Below are 6885 nucleotides of genomic sequence, written 5' to 3'. Positions count from 1 at the left end.
ATGAGTCAATATCTTCAACAGTAACAAGAACTTTCTTATTTCCAATTCTTCTTGAGTAAGTTTTGATAGATTCTACGATATATGCAATTAACCCACATTTACAAAGAGGGGTTCATGGACATAACATTTTTAAAAGTGTTCTTTTACTACCTTTTAAAGGGTATACTTTTTCTGAATTAATGTTCTTTTTTAAAAAATATATGAGCTATGATCACAATTGTTATACATTTCTCTTTTTTTTTTTTTATTTTCCCACTGTACAGCAAGGGGGTCAGGTTATCCTTACATGTATACATTGCAGTTACAGTTTTTTCCCCCACCCTTTCTTCTGTTGTGACATGAGTATCTAGACATAGTTCTCAATGCTATTCAGCAGGATCTCCTTGTAAATCTATTCTAGGTTGTGTCTGATAACCCCAAGCTCCCGATCCCTCCCACTCCCTCCCCCTCCCATCAGGCAGCCACAAGTCTCTTCTCCAAGTCCATGATTTTCTTTTCTGAGGAGATGTTCATTTGTGCTGGATATTCGATTCCAGTTATAAGTGATATCATATGGTATTTGTCTTTGTCTTTCTGGCTCATTTCACTCAGTATGAGATTCTCTAGTTCCATCCATGTTGCTGCAAATGGCATGATGTCATCCTTTTTTATGGCTGAGTAGTATTCCATTGTGTATATATACCACATCTTCCGAATCCAGTCATCTGTCGATGGACATTTGGGTTGTTTCCACGTCCTGGCTATTGTGAATAGGGCTGCAATGAACATGCGGGTGCATGTGTCTCTTTTAAGTAGAGCTTTGTCCGGACCCACTCTTGGACATTTCTCTTTTTATTAGTCTTTTCAAAAAACAAATTCTAGGGTTGTTGAAGGCACATTGTTCCAAGATCACTGATTTTCAAACATGCCTTAGTTATTTTCTTCTCTTTTCCTTGGAGTTATTTCACTGTTTTATTTGTTGAAATTCTTACATTAGATGTTTATTATATAACATCCTTGGAGTTATTTTCTTGTTTTGTTTATTGAAATTCTTAGGTTAGATGTTTAACATGTTATATGTGTATTACATATATATAAATATATATATATAAATATATATATATATATATATATATATATAAAACATTCAAGGTAACTTTCATATGTATATAAAATATTCAAGGAAAACATTTTCCTATAAGCACTATTTTAGTTATACCCTACAAGTGTGACCTGTAGAAATTTCTTTAGCAATCAATCAAAAGTTGTATCTTTTATATTTTCCCCCTTTAAATGATTAGTTATTTAAAACATGCTTTTAAAATTTTTAATGTTGGATAATTTAATCAATGTTTTAGTTATTAAATTCAAGTGTAATTCTAATGTGATAAAAATGGACTATAATACTGAATTTAAAAAGTTAGTTTTGGTTCCAAGGCTAGAACATGGTCAATTAGGTAAAATATATAGTATTTAAAAGAAGGTAAAATAACTAATTGTGAGATGAAGTCATACACACACCAACTCTAAGAATATAAATTGAGTATAAACACAAAAATACAAGTTTGTATTTATGTCCTATGCATATACAAATATATACACACATTTTCATGTACTGTATTTCTTTAAAAAATTTTATATCTGCTTGATAGTTCCTTTTTAATGGTGAATCTGTCAATGTCTACTGGAAGCTGTGTGTGTGTGTTTTTTCTCTTTAAAAGTCAATGTTTATTCTATTAAAAAAATGCTTAAAAACCTTTAAAAAGGTCCAATGACCTAAAGAGATCCAGGTTGTAGAGAAGATCAAAGAGGCAGGTGCGAACTCTTGGTATGTCCTTGCTTCTGCCTAAACATCAACCTGTTCAACTCTGTACCCCCAAGATTCTTCCACCCGGGGAGCAGCACGTTCCTCCGGCTTCCCGCACACCTCATCAGAAACCACCACTCCCAGAGCGACAAGAAAAACAAGGGCAGTGGACACAATAGTCACTGCAAGGGTTAACAGTAGACGGTCCTGAGAGACATGTTTAAATAGATACAAATACATGGATATATAGATACCTAATTCTTCTTTTTCCATTCATCTGTTGACAGACACTTAGGTTGGTTTACACATCTTGGCTATTATTATTTTTTTTTAGGGCTGCACCGGTGGTTTATGCAGATTCCCAGGGTAAGGGTCAAATTGGAGCTACAGCTGCTGGCCTATAGCACAGCCAGAAAAACGCTGGATCCAAGCCATATCTGTGACCTACAACACAGCTCATGGCAATGCCAGATACTTAACCCACTGAGTGAGGCCAGGGATCGAACCTGTGTCCTCATGGATGTTAGATTACTTTCTGCTGTGCCACCACAGGAACTCCAATATTAATAATGTTTCAATGAAGATAGAAATGCACATCTCTCTTAGAGATACAGTTTTCATTACCTTTGGCTATATAACTAGAAGTGGGATTGCTGGATAATAAGTTAGTTTTATTTTTAATTTTTTAAGGAATAGCCATAATGTTTTCCATAGTGGTTGTACCAATTTAGATTCTAAGCAACAGTGCATAAAGTTTCCCTTTTCTCCACATCCTCATCACCATTTGTTATTTATAGTCTCTTTGACAATAGCCAATCCGACAGCTGTGAGGTGATACCTCTTTATTGTTTTGATTTCCATTTCTAATAATTAGTAATGTTGAGTACCTTTTCTCCTATGGTCTTTAGAATTCTCTCTTCATCTTTAATTTTGCCATTTTAATTATGCTATGTCTTGGTGTGTGTCTATTTGGCCTCATTTTTTTTTTTTTTTTTTTTTTTGGTATCCTCTGTGCTTCCTGGATATATATTTCTTTCTTCAGGTTTTGGAGTTTTTTAGCCATAATTTCATCAAATACATTATTGATCCACCCTTCTGTTTCTGAGACTCCTATAATTTAAATATTGGCACCCTTCATCTTGTCCCAGAGATCCCTTAAACTATTCTCATTTTAAAATTTGTTTCTCTGGGAGTTCCCATCGTGGCTCAGTGGTAATGAACCTGATAAATATCCATGAGGGTGTGGGTTTGATCCCTGGCCTCACTCAGTGTGTTAAGGATCCAGCATTGCCACAAGCAGTGGCATAAGTAAGATGCGGCTTAGATCTGGCATTGCTGTGGCTGTGGTATAGGCCTGCAGCTACAGCTCCTATTGGACCCCTAGCATGAGAACTTCCACATGCCACAGGTGTGGTCCTAAAAAAACAATAAAATAAAATAAAATAAATTTTGTTTTTCTTTTTGCTGTACTGATTGGGTGATTTCCTTTATTCTATTTTCCTGATCACTATGTGTTCTTCTGTATTACTTAGTCTGCTATTAATTCCTTCTAATGTGTTCTTCATTTCACTTTTGTAGTCTTCTGTTTGACTTGCTCTTTTTTATATTTCCATGGAACATTTTAAAATTCTCACTGTGTTTATTATTTTCTCCAGTTCAAATAGTATTCCTATTACTAATACTTTGAGTTCTTTACCTGGCATATTATTTCTATTTAAAGTTTTTTAATGAATTTTATCTTGTTCTTTCAACTAAGACAAATTCTTGTATCATCTCACTCTGCTTTCCCTGTCTCTATGAAATTAGATTAGATTCTGTGTAATAGAAACAGTTTTCTATTACAGTCTTAAAGTGGTGTCCTCATATGGGAGCATCCCTAAAGAGTATACATGAGCCATTTTGAGTTTATTTTCATGCATGGTATGAGGGTATGTTCTAGTTTCACTGATTTGCATGCAGCTGTCCAGGTTTCCCAGCAATACTTGCTGAAAAGACTGTCTTTTCCCCTTTTTATGTTCTTGTCTCCTTTGTCAAAGATTAATTAATCATAGGTGTCTGGGTTATTTTTGGATTCTCTATTCTGTACCATTGATCTGTCTGTCTGTTTTGGTACCAGAACCACACTGACTTGATGACTGTGGCTTTGTAATAGTGCTTGGAGACTGGGAGAGTTGTGCCTCCTGCTTGGTTTTTGTTCCTTAGAATTGCTTTGGCAATTATGGGTCTTTTGTGGTTCCATATAAAGTTTTGGATTGTTTGTTCTAGTTATGTGAAAAATGTCATGGCTAATTGGATAAGGATTACATTGAATCTGCAGATTGCTTTTGATAGAATGGCCATTTTTACAGTATTAATTTTCCAACCCAGGAGCATGGAATATCTTTCCATTTCTTTACATCTTCTTTAGTTTCCTTGATTAATGTTTTATAGTTCATGGCATATAAGCCCTTTATCTCCTTGGCCAGGTGTATTCCCAGTATTTGATTTTTGGGGGTACAATTTTAAAAGGTACTGTATTCTGCATTCCTTTTCTAATATTTCATTGTTACTATACAGAAATGCAACTGATTTCTGAGTGTTAATCTTAAATCTTGCTACTTTGCTGAATTTGTTGATCAGTTCAAGCAGTTTTTGGGTTGAGTTCTTAGGGTTTTCTCTATACAGTATCATGTGATCTACATAGAATGACAGTTTTACCTCTTCTCTTCCTATTTGGATGCCTTTTATTTCTTTTGTTTGTCTGCTGTGGCTAGGACTTCTGGTACTATGTGGAATAACAGTGGTGAGAGTGGGCAACTCAAAATGGCTTAAAGACTTAAATATAAGACAAGACACCATCAAACTCCTGGAAGAGAACATAGACAAAACATTCCCTGATATCAACCTTACAAATATTTTCTCAGGTCAGTTTCCCAAAGCAATAGAAATGAAAGCAAAAATAAACCAGTGGGACCCAATCAAACTGACAAGCTTTTTGCACAACAAAGGAAACCAAAAAGAAAACAAAAAGACAACTTTCAGAATGGGAGAAAATAATTTCAAATGAGGCCTCTGACAAGGGCTTCATCTCTAGAATATACAAACAATTTATACAACTAAACAGCAAAAAAGCCAACCACCCAATGGAAAAATGGGCAAAAAACCTGAATAGACATTTCTCCAAGGAAGGTACACAGATGGCCAACAAGCACATGAAAAAATGTCCAACATCCCTGATTATTAGAGAAATGCAAATCAAAACTACCACGAGATACCACCTCACACCAGTCAGAATGGCCATCATTAATAAGTCCACAAATAACAAATGCTGGAGGGAGTGTGGAGAAAAGGGAACCCTCCTGCACTGTTGGGGGGAATGTAAGTTGGAAAACACTTACACTATGGAAAACAGTATGTAGGTACCTTAGAAAACTATACATAGAACTACCATATTACCTAGCAACCCCACTCTTGGATATATATCCGGACAAAACTTTCCTTTAAAAAGACACATGCACCTGTATGTTCATTGTAGCACTATTCACAATAGCCAAGACATAGAAACAACCCAAATGTCCATTGACAGATGGCTGGATTAGGGAGATTTGGTATATATATATATATACACACACACACACACACACACAATGGAATACTACTCAGCCATAAAAAAGAACACACTAATACCATTTGTAGCAACATGGATGGAACTAGAGACTCTCACACTGAGTGAAGTCAGTCAGAAAGAGAAAGACAAATACCATATGATATCACTTATATCTGGGATCTAATATATGATACAAAGGAATCTTTCCACAGAAACAAAAATCATGGACTTTGAGAATAGACTTGTGGTTGCCAAGGGGGTATGGGAGGGAGTGGGTTAGATTGGGACCCTGGGGTTAATAGATGCAAACTATTGCCTTTGGAGTGGATTTACAACGAGATCCTGCTGTGTGGCACTGGGAACTATGTCTAGTCACTTATGATGGAGCATGATAATGTGAGAAAATAGAATGTATACATGTATGAGTAACTGGGTCACCTTGCTGTACAGTAGGAAAAAAAATTGTATTGGGGAAATAACAATTAAAAAATAAAATAAAAAGAATATACATGAGCCCATGGGCTTTGGTGGGAGATCTGGATTTGACATGAACGCAAGTCATGTCTTTCCTTAAGGGGCACTGGCAGCTACAACCTTAGTAGGAGGTGGGGCTAGAGATGGAGTTGCTAGGGACAAAGTCATTTGTTGGCTGGGTTTCTCCTCTGTTTAGGAGCCTTTGCTTTCTTGTTGGGGTTGAGGGCAGTTTCCAAGTTGTTAGAGCAGGAAGGTGCTGGTGTTGGAGCAAGAGGAACTTGTTTGGGCAATTGATATGTGTCAGGGCATCAGCAATGGCTGACTGGCCAGGATCAGTGACCTAGACTGCTTCTAATGCACTGCCCGTGCAAGCGCCAGTAATGGCTGCCCCTACCCTGTTCAGGTACAGCTTTAGATCTGAGCCTCCTTCATCCTTACATCTGAGCTCTGCCTTTGACCTTGTCTTCCCTTTGTTGTACTCCAGGGTTGGGGCTCCTAATACGGGGATTGAACTGCCCAGGAAGGAACTCTGCCCAAGTATTTTCTCTTTTCCTTTGAGTGCCCTCCCCAGGGCACAGATCCCAACCTGATCATTTCTCTTCCCTCCCCACCTTATTCTATGTGCATCTGTCTTAGTGGCTTTCTGTCAATTTCCAATTCTTTTTCAGTGACAATTGTTCCACATGTAGATATATATTTGATGAGTTTATGGGAAGGGGGAACGAGTTCCCTGTCCTCCTACACATCATCTTTATCTCCTCTCTTTATTAACAAATATCAATGTCTCTGGTTATTTTTAATACTCTTGTCCTTTAATCTTATACTATAGTTAAGTGATTAACACATTACCTTACAGTATTAGAATAGTCTCAATTTGACTATATATTTATCTTTAATGGTGTGTTGCATTTTTTAAAATGTTTTTGTGCTACTAATTAGCATCCTTTCATTTCAGATTGAAGAACTCCTTTCAGCATTTTTTGCAAGGCAGGTAGTGGTGATGAATAACCTCAGCTTTTGTTTGTCTAGGGAAGTCTTT

This window comes from Sus scrofa, chromosome 2, assembly GCF_000003025.6.
Source record: "Sus scrofa isolate TJ Tabasco breed Duroc chromosome 2, Sscrofa11.1, whole genome shotgun sequence".
Taxonomy (NCBI): domain Eukaryota; kingdom Metazoa; phylum Chordata; class Mammalia; order Artiodactyla; family Suidae; genus Sus; species Sus scrofa.
Note: the sequence above shows the minus strand (reverse complement) of the source record.